The sequence below is a fragment of the Taeniopygia guttata genome, chromosome 4, assembly GCF_048771995.1.
Source record: "Taeniopygia guttata chromosome 4, bTaeGut7.mat, whole genome shotgun sequence".
NCBI classification, from domain to species: Eukaryota; Metazoa; Chordata; class Aves; order Passeriformes; family Estrildidae; genus Taeniopygia; species Taeniopygia guttata.
The window spans coordinates 34,320,093-34,346,303 of NC_133028.1; the positions used below are offsets into that span (position 1 = coordinate 34,320,093).

General features: G+C 34.9%; 2 long non-coding RNA genes across 4 annotated transcripts in view; both read right to left on the reverse strand.

Annotated features, from left to right (window-relative positions):
* The window catches only part of LOC115494974 (uncharacterized), a 128,759-nt gene that overhangs the window by 46,004 nt on the left and 56,544 nt on the right, over positions 1-26,211 (reverse strand). The window lies entirely within an intron of this gene.
* On the reverse strand, positions 7,339-25,309 carry LOC140683942 (uncharacterized). The gene is made up of 3 exons (XR_012055615.1): positions 18,949-25,309; positions 13,599-13,687; positions 7,339-9,173 (listed from the first exon to the last, which is right to left on the reverse strand). It is a non-coding gene; the product is annotated as an uncharacterized lncRNA (long non-coding RNA).

Genomic DNA, 26,211 nt, shown 5'->3' on the forward strand with positions numbered 1-26,211 from the left:
GCTGGAAGAGATGTAAACACAGGCAGGAATTCTGTGACTTTTCCACATTTGCCCCAAAATGCTTTTGAGCTGGCCTGGAAAGTATTTTAATCGCCTTCCTGGGCCTGTCTTCTGAGAGTGCCAGTTGGGGCACAAATTAGTGCCTTTTTGGCAGTGCTTTTATATGATTTGCACACTTCTCTAGAAGGCTTGGGGCTACAGTGGAAGAAATAAGTTTAATAAGGATAAAGAGAGAAGCTTAATGGAATCCAAGTGGCTTCTTTTAAATTTCAGCAGCACAGCTAGTGTTGACCCACAAGGATATCTATGATAAGCACCTATCATGGTTGTTACTACCCTACAGTTAATTACCAAAGCTTAGATTTCTATTTCTACAGGTTCTAGATTGCAAACACTGCTTTACATATACCCATGCATATTCTCCTTCCAGCACTGTAAATATACTTCTATGCCAAATAGTGAAAAACATAGTTGAAAACAGTGTGAGAAACACCTTTCCTTTTTATCTCTCTCCATTTACTTCCCACTTATAAATTTTATATTTTTCCTGAAAGAGGACAGGGGGATGATTTTTGTTGAAATTGAAGTCAATGTCTTCATTGCACAATTTAATTACTATTCACATTATTTAATAGGGACAGGATACATAAAACTGATTTATTACATTAGTATTCTGTTGTAATTACAAAAGATGTGGGTATATTCCTGAAAATTTAAGGTAAGTGTGGATATCAACTCCTTTACTGAGTGTGCCAAATACAGAGAGCTTTTGTTTCAGCAGTGAAATGCTGTTCCATGATAGCATTTCCTACCCTAGTGTTTTACCCAGCCAGTGATATTTTGCCACAATAATTCCAGCCTGTTATTTGCAGCACAGTGTTCATGGAGTTAAAGCCAATACATGACCTGCACATTAAATTATTAACTCCTGATGAAATCATAATGCAACAGATTAATAAAAGTATAGGGGTACCATGCCAAGAAGTCAGTGGTCTCAGTCACGTTGCTCATACATGAGTTTCCACAGTAAATAACACCACCAGCAACAACTCTGTTATAAAATCTACCCAAGCTGAAAAAGATTTAATAAATGTGGGAAAAGTTACCCTGAGAGTAGGATAAAACATTATTTTCAAGGAATTAAAGGGGAGAATTCTCCGCTACTATTGTTATCCTGTAAATATAGACAAGGCTGGAGTCTGAAGTCATCTTGGCATTTTTCCTGCATCTTCCCTGAGTTTTGAACTGAGCTTATTTATTTTTAAATCATATATATAGCTAAGATTTACCTTCAGAGCATTTTACTCGTATTTTATAAATATAAAAGAGACAAGAGAAGCCAAGTTACTTTGTCTTGATATAAATCAAGAGTAGTAGTGAAGAAACTATGAAATAAGAAGTGAGCAAGCTTTTTCAAGAAACAAAATCATCAAAAAAGTAGGGAATTTCTACAGTTTTAATTGTTAGGAGTATACTAAAAAAGGAGAGTATGAGGTACGAAAATGTGTAAAAGTTATCATAAATATTGTGTAGAAGTTATCAGGTATAAAAGAAACTTATATAAAAGTTAGCAGAAGATTTAGAATAGCTTATCCACAGTAATCCAGTAGATTTTTTAAAGAGCTATTTAGTTTCTCAGTCTTTTATAATAATTGGAATTATTTATATAGTTAGAGAGGTATGCCAGCACTGTCTATCTACAGACATAATCACCTGAAATAGTAACTGAAAAGAAGTTTAAAAGGCAGAAAAGGTATAAAAAGGTATAAAAAAATTTTTGTGAACTTTCCCATTGTATTTCCAAGGTACTATTCTCTCATTGGAGATATGCTGATGCTTAAAGTCTTCCTGGCAACTGCACAGCATGAACGATTCAGCATTGCTCAGGACTGCAAAACTGTAAAACTTCCAAAATTGGTTTTACCACTGATATGCAATATGGATTCACAACCAATCACTTATGATTTCAGAAATCACAATAAGTAAAATCAGATGGAGTTCTTCCAGTTCTTGCCTATGCAATGGGCTGCTCAGGTAAACCAGATTAGCCTGCCTTGTCTGAAGCCATTTTGGTTCAAAGCTGTGATGGATGGAGACACATTATGGACCAGTTTATTGTCCATCTGTGCTTATTAATGATAAAGGCATAGTAAGTAAATTACTCATGCTGTGAAAATGATCTTGATTATGGCAATTGCCTCAAATTAAATTTAAGTACTAAAATAATAATTCTGAGACTAACTAATTTTAATGTTTCTGGTCATATAAGCACATTATTTCTGTAAAGAAACATTAGAATTTTTCAGAAAAAAAAGGAAGACATTTTTATTTGCCTAACAAGAAAAATAAATGTAGATCAAAATAGTTTTGTGTCACCTCAATATTTCACTTCCTTTTTCTTCATTAATATTTTATGGAATTGCCCCTAGAATATATTATTTTAAAATACTAGAATTCAATCATTCTTGGAAATTTTTCTAAATCTTGTCAAAACTATTAGAAACTTTCATTAGCAAAAGAAGGACCTCAAATCTTGAAGAACAAGTATCTCAAGCTTAACAGTTCTTATAGTTATATTCTCTCACCATGGGAGACTTTAGAGGATCTCTCTGTTGTATTTTATCAAGTTTGATCCTGTGGTATCTGTAACTGCATCTTAAAATGCCTGGGCTTTTGAACGCTGCCCCTTTTGCTGTTGTGAAATTTAAATGCATTCTGTAATGCTTTTGGTCTTTCACCTGTATGTCCTCATTAAAAGTTCCTTGTGCCTGTGCACCACACATAGATGGATGCAGAAAACTTCCAAAGAGTAACACTAAAAACTCTGTTGCAGAGATACCCTTGTTTTCTAAGCTGTTATTGATAAAATGATAGCTTGAAGTGAGATATAATAATATGGAGAGAGAGCTATTGGATTGCAGGGAATGTTTTCACCTCTGAGGTGCTGCTTTCTATGATAGCAACAAACTTTTTTTGTAAAAGAAGGTATGTTATGACTGATAATCAGAGATATTATTGATTCTTTATTATTACTTTTAGAATTTCAGAATCCTGAATTATGATTCAAGATAATAGCATTAGGTATAGTTAAAAACATGTTGAGAGATATGGAGAAAATTCACAGAGTTCAGCGTAACAAGTTTAATTATATGGATAAATTAGGAATCACAGCCTAGAAAATCTATACTTGTTTGCTCTTTCAGAAGACAACAGAACACTCAGGAGACCCCACTTATATAGTCAATGGGTTCTACATGTCAATTCTCCAAACTGAAGAGCCTCACACTAAAGACAGTGAGACTGCACATGGGTTCAGAGGCATGTATTAGTCACCATTTAAGAAAAGTGTAAGGCTTACCATCGCATGCCAGCTAGCAGTAAGTTTTACTTCTGTTTATAGCTGGCAATACCTGATGAAAGATCTCTAGCAGTAGAGATATGCTTTTCTCAGAAGATCCATGTATCTTTCCCTGATGAGATTATTTTTTGTGCATGAAAATTGTGTCTTTACTAGAACAACTTATTGGAAAACATTGTTCTAAATTCGAAAAGTGAGACAAAAAGTGAATGCAGTAAATAACACAGGCAAAAGAGAGACTTAAAGTATCTCACAGTCTAGTTACATGCACTGTTTTATTGTACTGAAATACAGAGTGACATATTTGCTACAGCTAGGACTTCCAAAGACTGCCTAAGGCACATGACTTTCAATAAGTCCAGGATAGTCCAACATCCTCAAACACCTTTAAAAAGTCAAGATTAAACAAATTAGTGTCAAAGCATCATTTGAAGGAGCTATTCTTATTCTACTATTCTTTCCAATATTCCACTCTTAGCTTCCCATCCATAAAGCACTCATTTTTGGACTGTGCAGAAGGAAACCACTGTCACTAGGAGGTTGATCTCTGTCAGGGGTACATAGTGGAGCTGTGAACAGAGTCAGAATAAGCAGGGAATACAGTAGCCTACAACAGAGAGCCCTGGGGTTCTGGCAGTAAACCAAGGAAAGCCACCTCTGTTGCATTCATAAGTTAACATACTAGGGCTATTGATTTACACTCACTTTAGCACTCATTTTAGCCCTGGTTTGCAACCACAAAGAGTTACTCTTTCAAAGAGAACTCAGTCCTGTTTTCCTTTGTGTGCAAGTGCAAAATGTCACATGCAAATAGATAGATAAAGTAGTTTTTGATCACTCGAGTAGGCTTTGGCACATATATATATTTTATCACCAGTGCAAGCAGATGACAATGCTCAAAACTTACACAGGGCAGAGCTTTGGGTCTCTGGGATTTTGCCTTTCTCTCAGACAGATGACTCACAAAAAATATTTTTGAGTACATTTTGGATTTTGTCTAAATGTGTGTCTGGGCAGTATTTTACAGTGACATGCAAGCTTACCCTTTTTTTTTTTGTTTTTTTTTTTTTTGTTTTTTTTTGGTTTTTTTTTGTTTTTTTTTTTCCACCTCCAAGCAAATATAAGCTCATTCTACAATATTACAATCTGGCCAGACAACACGCAGCCTGTTCACATGGGCCTGAGCCTAAACCAACATAAATTCCTAACAGGATCTGAGAGTTCACAAGCAACAGCAGGCCAGCAGAATCTGTACAATTGCAAGGTTACAGCTGGCACCCATTTGATCCACACAGAGCTCACACAGTCAAAGCCTGTATCTGCCTCACAAACATCATGTTGGCAGAGCCTGTGAGACTCGGATGGCAATTGAATGATGTAGCCAAGTCATCTCTCAGGTAGCTAATACAAGATAAAAAATGCTGCAGTCACATGACAGAAAATACTTCTCCCTAACTCTGGCAGCTGTGTGAGCATAAACTCACTTTGTCATCTCGTAGTTCAAAACACTTGGGTACATACTGGCAGGCTTTTTGCTGGATCACAAGGCTTCTTCCTTCACACAGCAACAATAAACCTGATATAAAAGCATAAAATTGGCAAACACGGAGTTTCATGTTCTTTGAGTAATCTGTCAAAACAATTCTAAGTTCGCCTCTGAGTTGGTTCAAATTTCTGATGCTGGATAATCATTCTAGTAAATCCAACACAATCCACTGTACAGTGTTAAGAACTGCAGAGCCTTGCTTCAGTCTCAGGGTGAGATTTTAAAAAAGGCCTCAGTGTTCTGCTAATTCTTCAACAGGTGAAGTCACTAGAAATTTTACTACTAAAATCGCACCAAATAGCTTTTACAAATTCTGATCTCTTGCCTCTTAGTATGTTGGATTCAAACCCCCTGCAAAATTAAGTATTCTATAAAAAGCTGCATTTTGAACAATAAGCAACAGGCATGAATGTAATCAAAAAGCTGAACTGACAGAAAAATACATTAACTTTTCCAAATAAACTACAATTTAGTCCTTATTTTCTACATTTAATGTAATAGAGTGAACCTTTACATCAGGTAAGACAGCTGACCACCAGTAGTGCAGCTCACTTCACTGGTTTAGAGAACTCTGTTCCCCAAACATTGCATTGAGGGAGCTAGGTCCCTCAAAATTATGTCTACAATCATTGGCACAGATGTGTAGAGACATCTAAGCTAAAAAAGAAGGGAACTTAGATGAAAGGGCACATCTTAAATCCAGTTCATCTCTGGAGCTTCCTTCCTTTATTACAAGCCCTTGCTATATAGCCTTTCATCTTCTTGTGGAAGCCACTGGATTTAGCCCCTTCTACTCTCTGAGAAGTCTAAGACCTCACCTCGCCACTGCACAGGCTAACCTGGTGTGAAGGAGGCACTTTCGGATAATTTTGGTTTAGTCTGGAAGAGTACATGAATATTCTCTGGTAGTTTGAAAGAGGCTAGTGGTGTATGAGCACAAAGCAAGTGCCACTGTCTGTATAAAGGCCTCTCTGAGAAGCAAAGTCCCAAGTTATACCTTCTGCTGCACTTACATTTTCTGGTTTTGTATATTGTCCATTCTGCACTAAACAGCATCTGAAAAGATTCACCAATTACACAGATGTTTTTAAATGTACTCATTTTTCTTTCTCTGGTCTCAGTTTAGTAAATCTGCCGCCACAGTTTATAAGTGCTCATTCTATTTCTGTAGTTTCATTCTCTCTAGTCGTGCTCTTTTTCATATATGTATAGTAAGCTCTTGACAAACCCACACTGCCAGTTAATCTACAAATATTTTCTCTGGGAAAAATTATGAAAAATTTATCTTTCCTTTCAGAAGGGTTTTTTCCTTGCTTTTCTTTTCTCTAGGTATGTACAGGGATCTCTTTCACAGTTTTTCAAAATCCTATTTGCTTTCCAATGTAATGTCATGGGTTTGATTGTATCTTGCAATATCAAAGCCTAAAAAGCAGGTTACAGGGGAAAAGGATTTGCCTTCTTGGAGTGCTTCCCAGAAGAGAAAAAATTCTCACATCCACTGTCTGCTCTTCTAAATTTCCTACCTGCCGTCATTAAATAAATTAAATTAAATCACTGTCAGGATGTAAATGAGAATTTAAATCTATGGACTGAATCTAAAAAGCAAACAAACATAAACAACAAATAAAAAAGAAAGCATATATAACACAATATACCTCTTTTGTATAATCTATCTATGTAGCAATGTTTATCTTTGATAAATTAAAATAGAGGAAATAAGGCATGTACATTAGCTACACTAAGTGGACAATCTCTTTAAAAGTTTATTGTACCCTTACAGAGGGTTCCCATTAACTTTTTAGTTCAGTTTATGAGCACATCATCAAGTCTGTAGCCTTCATGGAGCTGCCTCTGAGCACATGAACTCAATTCCTGTTAAAGGAAATCAAGTGATGAGATGTACCAAAGAAAATAAACTTTGCGTGTTTCAGTTGTTAATGAACACCCAGTCAGCAGGACCAAAGACTAGAGCAGGTGTGAAGCAAAATCTCGCCTAAACAAAATCCAGTACTCACCTTCCATTGTGAACATCAGGATTACTCCACTCACTCTTTTAGCACCCTTACTGTGCTGAAGTGCTTTATAGAGGGACATGGCATTATGAATCTCTGAATCTCCTCCAGAAGAGCCCTTCTTTCTCCTCTGAAGAGAAATTGATGACCCAGCTAAAGCAACTAACTCAAATTCAGGAGACTTGTTGAAGCAAAAATATGTCTAGTCATTGTCAAGTCCCACTCATACTACATCACGTTTTACAGCAATAGATGGGAAAGTGATGTTTAGATACAAGACCTGACAAAAGAAATCCTCTCAAAACAGATGAATCTACACTCATGAACAAATAATTAAATTATTCATCTCAAGATAAATGGAGGTTTCACTTCTTGTTATACTGTATGTACTTATCTGACAGAAGCACTGCAGAGAAAGCACCTGCTGGAAACAATTCTGATGACTTTTATTTTAAGGCAAGCTAATTATAATCAGTAGCAGTCATTTATTTTATTAGTTAAACAATGTTAATATTGTGGAATCGTATATTTTGAAGAGTAAGTTTTCTCCGTGGAGGCCGAATACTTCAATGTGGGTGGAAACATGCCTCTTGGGCTCCTCATTACACTCTATACTGGAGCAAGGTTGGAAGCTGGCTTTTCTTATTCCATAGACATCGTCTAAAGTCAGAGATAGGATGATGAAGCTATCTGAGAAACAAAATGTGAAAGAAGATTTAAGACAAAATATTTTTTATTCACATCTTAGCCAAGATACATGTTCATAGACTATTATCTGGTTGTTCTGAGTTGCTTCTACAGACAATTACTATCATCTTGCAACATTTTACATAAATTTTCAGTTTCAACTGGGCAACTAAATAGACTTTTAACTGGAGAATATACTATTGCTTTATTTAAAGATTCAGTTGGCTTTACAGTATACAGTTAATGAGCTACCTAAAAGTGTATCAGTGAAAAGAGCTCATTGTGCTGTGTCTTATCTGATCTGTAAATGAGTCTTTAAAAGTTCTGATCACTATCTCCATACTATCCTCGAACAAGAGGATACATTGGCACCAAGCAGCAAGCAAAGAATTAAGTTGAAATGTTAGAGGAAAAAAGCTAATTAATTGATACATGGGTTTCTCAAGATGATAGCTTCTGCTTGAAGGAAAAGAAATCTTCATAGGATAAAAAAGAAAGCCATTTAAATCCAAATAGGATGCAATGGCCACAAAACATTGAAAACTCTTCTTTTGTACCTGGTTTCTATAATAGACAAGTACACTTCTCACTACTCTTCACTTAATATACTCAGTAGTAAAGTACAGAAAGAACTGGTTCATCACTACAGTGAATTTGCCACTTATAAGAACATGATGGTGAATATAAATGCTTTGGTTTTGATGTTGTTCTCATTCCTCTACTTTTCTTGCTATGGCAGGAAACTATCTGTGTCTCTCCTTTGGATTGCCATTGGGAATTTTATCTTTCAGAGAGAAGAAACATGCTGGAAAATGATTTACTTCTCATCAAACTAAGGCAATTTAGGTTCCACAGGTAAGGGAAAGAATTGCTGCAGTCTTTCCAGAAAGATCCCAAAGTTGTTGAAACATTTAAAAAGAAAACCAAATTTTCAGTCACTTTGTGTGTACTGTGAAAAGAACACTGTCCAATACTAAAAAAATATATCCTCCCACCTGGGTTGTTATGTATTGGAACATACAGGAAGGCTTGATAGCACATTTTCAAGAGCTATAAGTAGCCATCATCTCACATCCAAATAGTACTTTGAAGTATCCTAACTCATGGTGTGCCTTGCAGTTGGCCATATCTCTGTTTCTTTTGAGATTTTCTTATTTATCTGTCATTGCAGATGTTGGTTATAGACAATTCACATCCCCAAGGTCATGGGAGTAAGTGACCTCTCTGCTGACTCTTCCATGCATAACAAGATAATGCTTAAAGGGTTAAGCTGATTTTCAGTGGATCATCAGTGACATCCAGTGGCTATTCAAGGTGATCGCAGGTGTGCTATGCCAATCCAGAGTCCCACTGTAGTGGAGTGATACGAACTGAAGAGGACGTTAATTAGCTGACTATGTTCCTTTGCCCTGACTGATCTCTCAGGATGTGAAAATTATAATTATTGATTTATTTTTCAATAATATTATACTTAGCTGCATATTTTTCTTCTGTGGAACCCAGTTCTTCCAGGCATATCTCATCCATTCTGTCACCACAAGTAAAAAATGGAATTCCCCAGGAGATATCACTTACGCCAAGAACATATAATAAGCAAAAAGGAGAATCACATGAGAGGAAAAGGAAAGAAGAATAAAAAAAGCTTAGACCTCTTTCTATGACCACATCACTACAAATTTCATTGTATAAATTAGATGGTGAGCTGGAACACCAGCCCTGAAACAAGCCATGAATGGTTTTTATTTTGGTACTTCATGATATTTCATTCACTCTTTGCCTTAAATCTATCTTTTCTTCATAACAAATGAGGCATATTCCAGGTTTAGACCTTAAGTGATCAAAGCAATTTTCTAGCACAATATCACCCATTTTTTGTTTTGTTCTGTTTTAAATGAAAACCAGCTATTTTGAAATCCCCTTTTTATATTTCCCAGTTTCTGTTTCAGTTTCACTCTACGTAGATTGGGTTGACTTCTGATATCTGCATAATATTCCCACATAGTCCCTACATAGTCTCTTGAGATTGTCCCTTGAGTCTCTTGAGTTATAGCCATGTGTTTGTTGACCTTGATAACTTCTCAGTCTCCACTAAAACTTTAAGCCTTTTTTCTAGCTATTCATGCTAGCTCGTGCTTTCCATCACTACTGTATATATTTATGAGCTATATGAATAGGGTGCAGGTCTCTGCCTATCCTTTGTGTTCCATCTGTTTACAGAGATTTATAAGCCTATTACAGGTCTGGCTAAGGAACTGTTCTGTATACTCAATATTCTGCCTGGTTACCACCAAAAAGGTACATTGCAATGTATACTCCTAGAAAAAATGTGAGTTTTACATTGCAATGTATACTCCAGAAAACTTTCCACCTCACGTAACTGGTGAATTAAAACCATGTCATTGTCTTCTGAATTAAAAACCCCACACATATCTTGGTAATATAAAACTTCACTAGCTTGTTCTCTAGATAATCATCACTAACATTTTTATAAAATAAGCCAGTGCTCAGTAGCATAAAAATATAGAAGTTTGGGTTATGACACAAAATAATCTTCAAATCCTACTAAGTATTTCTACCTCATCCATACATTTAGTTATCAAAGTCCATGTACCTCAACACATGGAGATTTTATGCAACCAGAATCTTTTGTAATAAAGGTCAGATGTCAAAATTTGGTGGTTTAATATCTAGCCAACAGCCAGTGAAACACTAAGTGTTATACCTTTGATATATACAAATAGTTATTTATTCAAAACTAGAATATCATGTAACAATGTACTCCTAATACATCCAAGAAATAATTTATTTTTTTTTCCATGTAAAAAATACTCTAAAAAACAGTTGTTATAACTTGATCCAAAAAACAACAAGCAAATGCAGAAATACTGGACAGCACATGGAAGTTATACTGATCAGAATGAATACTTTTCTGTGACAGAAATATTGTCCTCTTTGACCTTCCTGGTGTTGTCAGGGTACACCAAAAAAAGAGTTTGTTCCCTTGGTTACAACAATGTATCTTTCCATTTTCCATATACAGATTAAATTTATAAATAATTAAGACAATATGGAAATCTGGTTAATTCATCGTCATCAGTTCAGTGTGTATTACATGTAATGAGATAAAGGAAAATTATTAAATTGTCAAACTAAACCACAAGGCTAGACTATGTACTAAATGGACAAAATGTAACAAGAGTGAAAATAATTATGCTTTTCAGTCATGTTGTGTGATTATTTTACTTAAGATATTGAGAGATTGAATTTTACTTTTAGTAGCAAAGCTTATCTGCAGACCTACTTTTGAAGAAGACAGTAAAAACATTCACACATCTTCTGAAAAATTAAACATAGGTTTAGAAATTGATTAGGTTATACAAACGCATCTGTAAGGCAGAACTGCCTAAGGGAAAGAAATACACATAAATTAAGGGAAAGAAATACAGAGAGACCACGAAAACTAGTTAAATATTTGTTGTCAGGCATTTATGTCCTTCTTCTAAACTTCTCCTAAATATTTGCTCTGAATTGATTCTAAAACCTAAACATCATCACTAGTAATGAATGAGAAAAAATAATTGTTATGTAAAATAGATGGCACAACTTCAAATCACAATTGGAAATACTCTCAAAGGTTTCCAAGGGATGAAACAGCATTGGATGAGGGAACCTCAGGGATGATTTACAAAGATGTGTATTCTTCAATCACTCTTTAAATTGAGTAAAGTAAAATTTTGTGACTAAAGTCAAATGAAAATTATCTCTCATCTTAACAAAAGCAAGGAAAAATTCTCCTCTTGTAACCCTTTTTATTTCCTTTTTCTTCAAACATTAAGTAATTTTTTTCCATAGCAAAAGCAGTTCAAAACATGTACAACATTCTCTGTAACAATGGTGTATTAGTGACAAACCCCGTGTTTTTTTCTACATAAATAATTACTGTCTTCTCCATTCACCACCTTCACTGCAAAATAAGATGATAGGTGTCAAAATCTATGCTGAAGTTTCCAAATTGTTTTGTGAAAAAATGTGATGCTTCGCTAATTAGGAAAATCTATACTCAGTTTTCTTCCCACCCCTACATCCCCACCCCTTGAGGCTACAAATTATTTTATCACAGCAATTTGTTCAAGCATATTAAGTTATAAATTCACAAGAGTTCTATTTGTCTGTTATTCTGATTTCCTTCATAACATGTCCAGTCCACGTCACATATGGGTTCCTACACCCACAGTAAGTATTCATATATATTAAAGATCAGAATGTGCCTTCCTTACTGAGTTCATTAAAGTTACCTTGTACAAGTGACCCTCAATGTGAGGAAAAGTGAGATGGTACTCCATGGGCTTGATTTACCAAATTTCACTAGATTTTTGTCAGTAAATTCCATCTCTAAGATTCCTTGTGAAAACAGAGGGCAGATTCTGCTGCCAGGAAAAGGATAAACAATCTCTAATTTGTCTCTTATGCCTGACCCTTCTGCTGAGACGTGCATTCATCTTCATTCACAGTCCAGTAGCTTGACATCTTAGTGTCTGAAGACACACTGCAGTTTACTGTAATGCTAAAGTGGAAGTGAAAGGGGGACAGATATCATTTTCTCACCAGATGGAAAGATGAGCAGAATGGGGTGTGACAGGGTGCTTAATAAGTGTGTTAGAGAACACTGTCAAAATGGCAGGTCTACTCCTTAATGCTATGATTTTCCTATAGGTATTCTCTACTCTTCAAAGGTAGTCCTTAGACTTAATTCTACCATCGTTTCTAAAAAAGGGGAATAACAGCTTACTTTGAAAATAAACCTTACATCTCTGTGGTTCAAAGAAGTTAATATAATTTTGTTCTTAGTTAATTTGTTACCAAATTATAAAAAAAAAATTAGAAAGTTGTTAATTTTGTTAATCAGTCATGTATAACTGATTTACTTTTTAACTTTTTGCTACCCCTTGCTCATTTTCACTCTTTATTTTCGAAGTTCCTTATCTAGCCTCTTATTTTCTTTTCATGTGTAATAGAGGAGAAGTTGAAGGTTCAACTCAATTTATTTTGATTATTATTTTTGGATGAAGACATTCTTTGTTATATGATAGAATAACTTGGACAGAGCCAATTATCTGTCTCACATTGATTAAGAAAATCTGTCATTTTAGTCAAGTTTTATATATTGAATTTTAATCTCATTATTTTTTAACATCTCATTAAAAGTTTTGCGGTTTTTTTTAATATGATTGCTTCAGCAGCCCTCTATTTTATTTGGTATCTGATCTTGGCATGACAGAAATTGCATGTATTTAGAAATTAAATAATTACTAGAAGGTTTGCAAGAACAGTAGAAGCACAAATATTGATTCATCATCTAACCCACTTCACCTTCATTGAAAGTTAAGCATTTGCTAATATACCTAACACTGGATGACACAATGGTTGTAGTATATCTTGCTAAATTTAAATCTTGAGTCAATGTAAAGCCCAAGAGATATGAAAAGGTATTCAAGCTTCTTATAAATATTTCTTAAAGATATTTGGAATATTGTGAAGCCAAACTACATTAAAAACACGACTATTCCCTTCCATAGTGTAGCTCTAAGGTCATGTTTGCATTAAAGATGTTTAACTGTATTTACATATTTCACAGATTTACACTGTAGATATAGAAAAAGGAAACAATTATAGCTTCCTCAGAAGTTCACTTTTTATCTAAATGACTTCCATGTTATATTATTATTACATTATAACAAAAACTAATAAAACATATTGTAAAGACTTAATCACCCTTGCTGTCTTTACATCAGAAAACCGATGACTACCTATCAAGGATTATTTTTTATGTATTCCTTTATTTAGACAAGGAGAAATTATTCTTGATCTGTTGTTCCATGTAATGGCAAAAATCGAAGTAGTAATATCACAGACTTTCAAAATCGTTAAGGCATGTATGTGTCACTGAAATCAGACTTAAGCACTTATCTTTTTCTGAAGATTTGTGTTTACAAACCTTTTGACTTACTACCATAGAGGCATTTGCACTATGACACAATTCTTTGGAGAAGCAGCCATTTCATTTTTTTCACAGTCCTTAAGTTGCTGTATTCACAAAAAAAAAAAAAAAAAAAAAAAAGGTAAAAGGTATGGCTATAATTGACTAAAATGTAGAAAGTAAAACAATGTAATTAGTATATTCCTGGGAAAGAAACTTATTTTGAGATTCATTAAGATACAAAAGGTTTCTCCATAGAAATAAGCCATCTCCACTTTCAGAAAAAAATTAAAAACTCATCAGATAGTGTAGCTACTCAGAGATAGCATTAATTCAAAATGTTCTGAAAAAGCAGTAAAAATATGAGAGAGCTCTGATAACTGTAGAAAGTAAAAAAAAAGGTATCTATGACAAAATTGAACTTTTCCAACATGAACTTCCTTGGTGAATAAAAAAAATTAAATACATTTTTAAAAGCATAAAACCAGTCAATTTGAAGGCTATCTCATGGATGGTACTTGCACAGCCACTTGAAGCACAAGAGGAGACCTCTCCATTTGCACAGTAACATAAGCAATACATATTAACTTAGTTGCAGTATAAACATGCACAGGGATTTCTTCAGTAGCATTCCCTTTCAGGGGAAACCCCCTGGAAACAGCAAACAGAACAGAAACTCATACAACCACACGTATCATCAGAGTTAATTTATTGTACCTGGGAAAAAGTGTCACACCCCTTAAAGATCTGTGACAAATTATTTTCAGAACAACCTGGGATATCTAGGAAGTATTCTGAGGACACACTATCATTTCATATAACAGAAAAAGCCCAAAAGATACTGGTTACTCAAAGGCATTGACTACTTAACATAATTTGAGAATTCCGAGAGCTGTGTGAAATCATATCTATGGGCCTGGAATTTAGGGAAATGAGAATATTAGAGCAAGAGTAAAAATTTCCTAAAAGATCCTGCATTATGAGTGATATGACTCCATTCCACTGATACCTTTCCTTCAGGAAAGAAAACGTTTAAAAGCTGGTGTCTCTATATGCAGGCAGATTATTATGATTGGTAAATAGGTTTAAAATGTCCTAACATTTCTGAGGCTTTCTTATTTCTTGTTCATTTACCTTTCTTAAGATTGCTTTCACACTTTTCCCCCTTTCCATTAAATTATTCAAGAACTCCTCTTTATAAAGGTCACAGTCATAAAAACCAGGGAATGGGAACAGTGGCATGTGATTCACAGGACCAATGAGGCAGCACACAAAGTGGATTGTGAAGGACTCATAAAACCTGAGGCCAGAAGGAATCGTCAGATGGTCTAATCTGATCTCCAGAATATGACGAGTCATTATATCTCACTTATATAGACTAGAGTGAAAATGCCTCAGCTTTTCACAAAAAATGATAATGTTATCTCTTTGGCTACTGAGGTAGGCAGGGGTAAGTTGACCAAACTAATTGCTAGTACCTCCCGTGAAGGTTCCCCGATACTTCATGAAATTATTTCTGTATCTTATGAAACAAGATTCAGGAGGATTTACTGCTCAGAGCAGTAAACCCTAAACAGCACTCCTTCTTCCAGCTTCCTTCTCATTCTGGCAGAAGTTCAGTCTGGCATCAGCACTGCCCTGATGATCAAACACAAACAGAGGCTTTGACAGGCAGAAGCAACTCAAAATAGGCTCATGAGCTTTGTGTGATTTGTTGCTGATATAGATCCCAGTTGAGTTAAGCTAATGAAGCCACTGCCTAATTAAACCATAACTTTTGCTTTTTTTCTCTCCTGCCACAGACAACAGATGGGTTTGGCCAGTACCCACCCTGGGTACTGTATCCACTGGTGGCTTTGTTCACATGGCTCTTAATTTGTGTTCTTGAAAATAAAAGTAAAATATCATAAAAGGGGACCGAATTCTTGTTTGAATTTATCTTCCTTCAGTTTCCTATCACTGGTTCTTCTTATGCCTTGGGAAAATAAGCCTATATCCAATGGCACAGCTAAAACACTTCATTCAGGTCAGTCTTATTTCTGCCATTCTAAACAGATGCCATTGCTACTCACATAGCAAGCCATTCTTGTGCACTATCTAGACAATGTTTGTGGCTCTGCTTTGTACCATCTTCACTTTTACAAGTGAACTACACATCTGTGTGGAGAAATATAGTTTGATTCCAGCAGCACTGAACATACAGGCAAACTCCCTGCCTTCCCTACTTGTCTTCACTTACATGTCCACTGACCACTAACTCCCACAGTTGTTTTCAGTAAACTTATTTCCCATTCTGTACATCTAGTTCTCATTCTGTGTTTTCTTGAGCTTTATTCTTTGTGCAAATTTTTTCTGTAGTATTTAAAATGTCTGTTTAAACTGTCTTGTCATTTTAGGAAAGACCAAGATTTAAAAGATGCATCTTTAAACTCACTGTCATGCTTTATGTCCTCCATAAATGATTCTACAAAATCTATCTATCTAATCTATCTATCTATCTATCTATCTATCTATCTATCTATCATCTATCATTTAATATTAAATTGTTGAGAAATGTATTGAATATATTTAGATTCAATATCAAACCTTGCAGCAACTCCCTAAGCAAAACCTCTTTAAAAACAATTTCCCATTCTGGGTTATTTTTTCATCAGCATGTTAATTAAGTTTTGATTTAGCTACATATTTCTCTTTTCTTCCTTACAGCATTAATCTTTGTGTCAGATTTTTAGTTATTAAATACATTAAAATTATACATTCATACATTAATGCCTCATTCATACATGCTAAATGCCTTAGTAATAACTCAAAGATATAGTTACCTTTTCTAGGGAAACTTGTAAAAGGTTGGTTTGACAAGACTTACTTGCTATAAACCCACATTGAATGGCACTAATTATATTCCTAAACAATACTTGCAGTAAACAGCTAGTGGACAATCCATCAAATTAAATATATTTGCACACTGTATTTGGCCTCTGTCAAGAGAAGTCGGTAGGAATGTTTCCATCCATTCTTTAGTCTTTGGATAAGGCCTTTCTCAAACACTTTAAAATTTGCACATTAATTTCAAAGGCAGTCTGTTCAGTGACACTTCATAAACATGTAGAAGACTATATTTAGTGAAAAAGCCCACTTGCTACAAGTGATTCATTCAGCTTTAGAGAAGCAATATCTATAGAGCACTGAAATACTGGAGTTAACATTATTTCAAGGTCTTCCCTTTGCACTTCAAGTTTATAATCACTGTTCATATTTGGTTGGCTTTTCACAGACGGTATTGCTAAAAAGAAGTGGAATGCTTCCAATGCAAGTAAGCAGATAAATAGCACAAGGCTCATGGGTTGGCCTCAGTAGGAATTCTTTAGAAAATGCTAGATGAGAAAAGGAATACCTTGTTGCTAAGTTACCTTTGTTTCATTTAGTGCCATAATTATTTGTTGCTTAAAGAAAAAGCATTGACATTTTCCCCCTTACTCCCTGCCATATGGAAGATAGGCTTTTAAGATTCTCTTATGAGAGGTGTATGTTTATAATATACACCTTTATGTTCTCCAAGTGGAAGAATCAACATGCTGGGGGATAATCAAGACATTTCAGGCTTCAAAAACGTCTGCTTTTTCAAAATAATTCTCATATTCCTGACAGTTTATTTTTAGAAGCAAATATAGTTCCTAACTACTTGATTATATATTTCCCTACTTTTCAATCAATCAGAAAATATGCAGATAAATTTATCTGTCATATACTTTAATCGCTATGCAGAACTGTTCCTCCCTTCTGGAGGGTTAACAAAACAGATGGTATGAGTGAATAGGCTCATATTTCAGTTTTTAATCACACTCACCACCAGAGGTCTTATTTGGGTCCTTATCATTTTGATATATTTACCTTAAAAACAATAAAGAAATACTGTAAATTATAAATTATGCCAAAGCGAATGCTATTCTAAATATGTTCAGTTGAAGATGTGTAGAAATGCTTTCCTGAATCTTGTGGCAAGTGATTTTTACCTGAAGACCTTAAAAATCTTTGAACATCACAGAGCTTTTATATATATGTATGTGTGTGTAGAAATACTAATATTTTGTTCTTGAAACAGAGACAGTAAAAGGCAACTTGAACCATATATATAGAGATTAAGTGATGCAACTAATGTCACAAACTAAGCCAGTAGCTGAGTTAAGGACAGAACCTGGATCCAGTATTTTGTTGTGGTTCTTAATAACTTATTTTAAAAAATTCTGAAGAAAAGCTAAGAAACCTTTTGCACTCTCTTCTTCTTCCAGTGTCAATTACAGCCTGGTATCGCAAGTATGTGGGAAGAGATATCCCTATCGTGGTGTGAGCCATGGGATAGAGTGTCCTGGGGCTGTCAGCCTAAAGCACTGATGTACCTCTTCAGTATTTATACACAGTAACAGTGGAAGCTACAGAAAATGTCAATAAGAGCAAATTAATCCTTCCTCTCTATACTGTCTCTTGAATCACATCTAAAAAATGGTAAGCATTTTTCCAGTTTGGGGGGTTTTTTATTTGTTTGTTGGTTTTGGTTTTGTTTCATTTTGGGTTTTTTTTGGTTGGTTGGTTGGTTGGTTGATCTTTTTTGGGTTTTTTTTTGATTTGTTTCGTTGTTTTTTTTTTTTTTTTCCTTTGGAGTTTATCCAATCAGATTCAGAAAGACCTATGCTCAGATATAGATGGGCTGAGTCTGTAGTACCAATATAGTGGTTTTGCCAGTAATTTTACTTAAAAAATATTTAGGGGGGAGGGGGTGTTGGGGAAAGGATCCATAGTAACATTTCTTCTGTCTAATGTCAAGGAGAGGAGACAATATTACTTCCTTCATTCAAATTCCTGATTGCATAGTCCAAAAGCTAAATACCTGAGCAATGACCAAAGAGACTCTGGGATAAACACATAAAAGAACATAACCTATTTCTTCAATTAAATAAGTAGCTTGTCCTTCCTGGTGAAGCTCTTATTTACACATCAGAGCTGGCTACCTTATTCCTTGTTATGTATCTCTATAAACAGCAACCATTCTACTGTAATCTGACAATCGAAATAAGCTTGGCGTTTGACAAGCAGTCAGAAATAAAGAGCTATACCCTTGAAAAATAAACAGTGTGCTAGTACATAAAGAACCACCAAGAGAGAGAAAAACCCTTAAAATATTTCATTTCTTTAATCACTTCCCTTACAGTGTTACTGAATCAAAGAGAAAGTCCTGGTTTTATTTCAGTATCATTTCACCTTGCTTTCATCAACTCCCAGGCTGCATTTTTACATTTTCTACCTATTTAAGGACCCACTGAGGACCATGTTCACACATTCTTACTCATTTATCTTTGTCACTTGTAATTACCAGAGTGGCCATTTCCTTGCTTGTGCATATTCCCGCTCTACTCCTCTTTCTTTCTTTCCTCCTAGGAGGAGTGTGACACTCTTTATTCTAGGCATCCTTGGCTGTACCATCTGTAGGAAGATCAAAGACAGGGTCATATCCATCTAATAACAAGAGAGGAAACAATACTGTAGGTGAACACTCTATTAGCCTCCTTCTTCATTTTATTCAGGTCAGTGCTCAGGGACTTTCAGATGTCTTTGAACAAATGGATGTGAGAATGAAAGACAAGTTATAAAGAAATAAGTTTCTTTTCTTACGCAAGTTAGGCTGATAGGTTGAACCACGCTAGTGTTATAATAGTCTTTTCCCTGGGCAGCTCAGGAAGTATCTTTTCTGAACAATCCTTACCCTTCAAAATAAAGCATAAAAATCTGCTTCCATCTTGAGACTTGCAGCTATTAAAAAATGTCCGGAGGCAATAAACTGAAGACTTGTGTAGGATACTGAGGACATTTATTATTGACAGGAAATCAGTCTTCCATGATAGCTGAACTCCAAGATCTCTCTATAGAGAGGAATAATTTCTCCACTGGTGTAAACAGGCAAAGCTTTACTGACTCTGGTAGTGCTGCATTAGTTTATACCAGCAGAGAATTTCAACTAAAATCTTTAATTTGTTTTGGATGCTTGGAACCAAAAATTCGTGTCACTATGCTGTGAGAGCACCCTGAGCACAGGGCTACAGTGGACAGGGTCTCCTGGAAGGTCATGAAGTCTTTCTTCTGCACCACAACTGCACAGCATGGAAACACAGCAGGAAGAACAGGAAAAGCAGGAGGCATTTAGTTTCACCTTTGGATACCTTCTCATTTCTATCTCCTTCCATGAATTTTTGGTTCAGCTGACTGCCCTAAAGACTAAAGCAGCTGTTGTGATCCTCTTTAGCACGTCTGAGTGCTATGTACTGTGAGACAGCCTGTGTGTGTCTCATTGAAAATAGTTATATAACTCAAAAATCAGACACTGCATTTCTTGCCTGAACAAAACCTATATACATGAAAATGTTTGAAATAAAAATTCCAAATGCTTTTCTCAGGTCCTCTTTTGTGGGATTTTTTTTTTTCTAAGCATAATATTTCTTATATATTACAGAGAAAGTCATTGAAAACATGGAGAAATATTTTCAAAAGAGGAGACAGAAAAAAAAACCCACAAAAATTCAGTTATGTCAATATATGTGCATATGCAATGTTTTCTAGTGCTGATAATATTGTCTCAGACACTTTGTCTAATGCTAGTAATACTGAGTGTTGCGTTGAAATCCTATAAAAAATTCTGTCTGCATCATGTGCAAAGTTTCTAAAAATGCCACTGCTATCGACTTTAGCATCCCTTAGCTGAGGGCTTGCTCCTTTATTGGATTATTTTTTCCCCAGATGGAATTATATAATAATTTTTCATCTGTGGAAAGGTCCCAGGCAGCTTAATAGAAAACATATTCCTATTGCAGTATTCTAGAGATTATTTCAGTTTTCTTTTAGTAGCAGCTAATTCTCCACTAAACTCAGTTTTTCAGTGGGGTCTCAAATTCTCAATTCAGTAGACTCTAAATAAATGCCTAACTTCATGAATATTGGTAATTTACTTGAAGATAATGAGAGTGCTTTACTATGTGGTTAACTCTAAGTTAATGGTAAGAGTTTTGCTACATTAAGGCCATTGTACATATAGATAAGATTTTTCCATATATATTCTCTTAATGTAGTAAAACATATAATATTTATAACATATTATAAATCATGTAAATATAAAGTAATACAATAGAAACAAATAATGTTATATAATAAATATATAACTCTGTTGCTACATTAACACTGTTTAAGGAAATCAGTTGATGCATTCAATGATATTATCTTGAAAAAGAACAATCTTTCAAGATTTCTTTGGGTAGTTGTGGTTCATGATAAGTTCAGGTTTTCTAGCTAATTTTGTTACTGTGGATCAGTAGAAAGGTAAGATGAGCTTTTCTAGGCCTGTTTGACTGAGTAGAACTTGTCTAAGAAAACTAAATATATCATATAGCTTATTGTTTAGTGCCTACCATACTTTAATATGTCCTGCTATTAGTTGCAAACTATATGTTTCAAAAAAGAAAATAAAAGGCAGTATTAAACAAGGCCTTCCCCTAATCAAGCTTTGCTATACAGCTCCTTGCCACACTTTAGAGCACCAAATGTCTCATTTTCATTTATACAAATGTTGAGGTAGCACTCATTGTACAGGAATCACTGGTGAGGCCAAAGTTTTTGTGGGTTTCTTAGGTTTTTTAAAGCATGACTTCTTTGAAATAACCCACTAAAATCTGGAAAACTACTGCTAAGCAAGTACTAGCACTTGCACTTCACCAGACTATCATGGGCCTACATTTGTTTTACAGACTGACTTGATACAGAGCCCGAGGTAGAAGCATAGTGATATAGACTATAGCGGCAGCACACAATAAATAATAATAAAAAAATTGAATTAGTTACTTTAATAGACAAAGAAATTGCAAGACGTGGATAAACAGACCTTCAACAAAACTATGCCCCTTGCCACATTAAAATGAGAATAAGCTGTCTTTTTCCTCCAGGATGTAAAGGAATAGATGCTGGCAATAGGAGTCTAAGAATTGATGCTGATGCGAAATACTCTTTCAGAGTTGAGATATTTTGAACATGATGACAAAAGTCTATTATTTTCAGGGCAGCTCATTAAAATGTATGAAGGTGTTGCCAGTATTAGAAAGATACCACTTACAATAAAGTCAGTAAATTTCAGAGAAGGTCATACCAAAGATCCTATATCAGGTGAAAAATACCTATATGGTGCTATAATGGGACTCAAGAATGTGCTGGCAGAAGTTCAAGTTTCGTAGGTTACCTGTCATCATAACAGTGACTGCTGGTTCTAAGAGAAGGATGAACGTATTTTAAGAGATCTCTCTGTGGATTCAGCAATTGTCTTCAGCTGCAGAGTGTCAGAGTCCTTGTCTCTTCCAAAATAATTTCAGATTAGTAGCACAGAGATATTTTACTAAGCGCGGTGGGCCATGAAATTCAGTGGACAATGATATAACATGGTCAGAGATGCACACTTTGCAGTCATGCATATTCTGACACTCTGGAGCTCAAAAATCCATATTTATGGTTAGAGTTGTTGAAGGATTTTGTTGAATTGCTTTTGCATTCTGTTGGAAAAGGGCTGTCATTATTAATTGGTCTTTTATTTTGCTATTTTACAGGCAGTTCTCTAAATTGTCATAAATCATAGGCAAATTTTAAATTATTTAGGACAGGAGCTGTCATTGGCTTTCTATTTGCAAAGTGCCTAACACAGTAGTTTGCCTTTTGGTCCACCTAGAATATCAGTTTCAAATAAAGTAACCATCACCTATCTCAGCTAACCTTTACCTGGGATAAACATAAATAATACAACATACACACAGTTGCAGTAATAAGGTAAAAATCAGCACATATTCTCCATATGAACTCTCCTTACACAGATTTATGACCAAGGAGAGATGCTGGTGAAGTTCAAACTTTGAAAAGGATGGAGAAGTACTTAATGTCTCAAATAAAAACTTTTCTTAATCCTGGATAAACTGTTTCCACAACACTTGCAAGGAGGACCATGTGATCAAATTTCCCACACAGCTTTATAAAATGAGCCAGAAATATGTCTGACTGTTCAGCATTGCTAGCATATCCTTTTCCAGAAGAATAATAAAAGCAAACTGCTTAAAAATACAGGAATTAAAGCAAATGAACAAACTGTTTCAAATGGAAACAATAATTTTCTTATATTTTTAGTTGGAAGGCCTCACTTTTTGACATCTGTTGATACCTTTTGAAAAGTCTTATTTCAAAAGCAAATGGAAAGCAATGTTCCTGGTTAAGTCTATTGACAGGATGATTAATAAAGTGCTTCTCATTGCAACTTTTGTCTAAGGAAATAATCCTAGTAAACAAAACACTGAAATAAATTAATAGAATAAACAATTTAGGATTTTGGATGAAATAAAGGCTACAGTTTCACAAGTCTTTTTCCTTTAATTTTGGAAATAGGGCAGTCCTATTTTACTGTACTTTTACATTCTTCATATTGTACTTGAACACATATCTGATTAAGCCAAATCCTTGGATAATTTTTGTGGTTGATCATAATGGACTACTGAAAAGTGAATTTCAGGTATTGAATACTGAAATATCTCTAACTAACATCTGTAAATATCTCCATGAAACTTTAACTTTCCTCACAACAAAATCTGCAGATACAACTTTGAGCAGGTGGCTTGCCAGCAGAAATGATGATTCTCTGATAAGAAAATCTCTTCTAATTTACTGGACAAACCGCAGGTTTGAGTTGTTGACTTCTGTCTCACTCCCTGAAATCTCACTTGGGAAATCTTACAGCAGATAACTAAAGGCCAAGGCCCATATGTAATTTTCCATTAAAATAAAAAAATTTAAGAGGTCTTAGATATTCTTGAGGACAATTAGAAGATAATATTTCCCTCTTCATACTTGTGTATTTACCTCCCAAACAGGTAAGCTTTGTGATTGAAGTGTATTGTGCAAGAATCCTCTCAACTGTGTGTAGTTTTGGGCACCACAACTTAAGAAAAATATTAAACTGTTGGAGGGCCCCCAAAGGAGGACAATAAAGATGGTGAAGGGCCTTGAGGGTAAGCTGCATGAGGAGCATCTAAGGTCACTTGGTCTGTTCAGCTTGGAGGAGACTGAGGGGAAATGTCATTCCAGTCTGCAACTTCCTTGTGAGAGGGAGAGGAGGGACAGGCACTGATCTCTTCTCTGTGGTGACCAGTGAAAAGATCTGAATGTCCTTAAGTTGCATCAGTATAGGTTTAAGTTGGATATTAGAAAAAAAATTTCACTCAGCGTTTGGTTGGACACTGGAACAGGCTCCCAGGGAAGCGGTCACAGCACCAAGCCTGACAGAGTTTTATAAACATTTGGACAATATCCTCACGGTGTCATTCTTGGAAGGGTCTTGTGCAGGGCCAGGAGCTGGATTTTGGTGTTTCTTGTGGGCCCCTTCAAACTCATGATATTTTATGATTTTATGAACTGCACCCTCATCTTCAAATGACGAAGAAAGAGTTTTCCTGTTATTCCAACTTATAGCCAAGTAGGTAAAGTATCTCTTCTGACCTTGACTTTTGTCATTACTTAAGGAAAAAAATAAGTGTCCTGTTATTATGAATTTGTTGCACTTTGTAGTGATCAGTCCTACCCTTACTAATGTTGACATGGAGGCCAAAAAACTGCGACAATAAAGCAGTGAAGAGCAAATTAACTTTAGCAACATTATGCTTAAGGGGTGTTTTTCCATGGCTTAGGATAGTAAAAGAAAAGAAACGCATCACATTTATGGAATAATGAAGATGACACAAAATTTTGTGTGTCAGTTTCATAGAAAAATTTGATGGTCATTCAGACATGCAAATGCACTAGATGTCATATTTTTAAATTCTTCTTCATGTGGAAGACTTTGTTTCATTTGAAAAATCCATTACATTCAGTCAAGAAACGTCAGCAGCAGGTTACAAATTCAATCTGCACAAAAATATTTTAAAGTTAATTTTTGCAAATCTCTCATGTTATCCTGGCTTCCAAGAATTGAAAAATTTTCCCCTTCATTGTCTGGTTTATTTGCATTGAGTATCTAAAATTACCCCAGTCAAAAAAAAAAAAAAAAAAAAAAAAAAAAAGGAAAGGATGAAGTGTTTCTAACTCTTAGAGATCTCAGATAATTTAGCCTCCAGCTGCATACATTTTTAATATCACAGACAACATGATAATTGACATATGTGATTCTGGATCACACTTTAGGTTTTAAATTATTTCACTCAGCTGAAATATATTTAAGTGCACTATCGAGACACTTTCAGCAATTCAGCTTTAATGATTATCTGTCTCACCAGTGCTACCTTTGATGTTAAAATACTCTAAGAAATAATGTAATTTTCCCACATTCTCATTGGGTTATTTTCAGATGTTTCTTAAATATTTTATTTAAGAACTCTCCCTGACCCCAACCACAGTAAAAATTTGAAAAGATTTTACTTCCAGTAATTTCATGTCTTGTAGTTTGCTAAATTCATTCAGATGATCTGGACCTCAAAACCAGCATTGATTGATGAATCTGAAATAATATCAAAGGAATAAATCAAGAAGTTACAGCAGACATAAAAATACAAAATGTAGCAATGAGTTTCTAATAATGAGTGCTTCTAAGATTACACTGTCTGAGACCTTAAAGATATATGATCATGTGCCCAGGATTCAAGAGAGAACTTCACAAGAGCTTGAGAAGTTCTGTTAGCCAGTGTCTCATGGTCCAGCAGGTCAAAATGGAGCATGTATAGCCCTGTGCCAGATAGTATTTAATTCACTGGCAGTTAGTAGATGCTTAATTGACTGCTTAAGATCCATCACACTTTGTCATAGAAATCTCCACATTCTATAGGCAAATAAAAAGGCTTAAAAGACAATATAAGCAGCACAGTTAAAAGAACCAGATCCATGCTTTCATTCAGTATTTTACAGTTCCAGCAACAGAGAGAATCTGTTACCTATAAAAAAACCAAAACCAAAACCAAAACCAAAACCAAAACCAAAACCAAAACCAAAACCAAAACCAAAACAAAACTAAAACAAAAACCAAAACCAAAACCAAAACCAAAACCAAAACCAAAACCAAAACCAAACTAAAAACAAAAACAAAAACAAAAACAAGAACAAAAACAAAAACAAAAACAAAACAAAAACAAAAACAAAACAAAAACAAAAACAAAAACAAAAACAAAAACAAAAACAAAAACAAAAACAAAAACAAAAACAAAACAAAACAAAAACAAAAACAAAAACAGAAATAAAACCAAAAACAAAAACAAAACCAAAAAAACCCAAACCATAGTGTAACCTTGAGTAATAGTCTAAAGCACACCAATATAAATGCTATTACAAATGGAAAATTTTTAAACCATTGCTGTAATTTCCTCATTAAAAAGAGACAGGCAAACTCATCATAACCTTGATAACTGTGATTTTAATCTTTCCTTAAATTCTCTATAACAAATTAACCTAGCAGCCAGGGCACAGCTTTAAAAGCTACGTTTTCTTTTGCTGAAAGAAATAGTTTTCAATAAGATGTTGCCTACTTTTGTTAATGCTTTCAGACAATGAAAACACTAGAAATAGGATTCCACTTATAAAT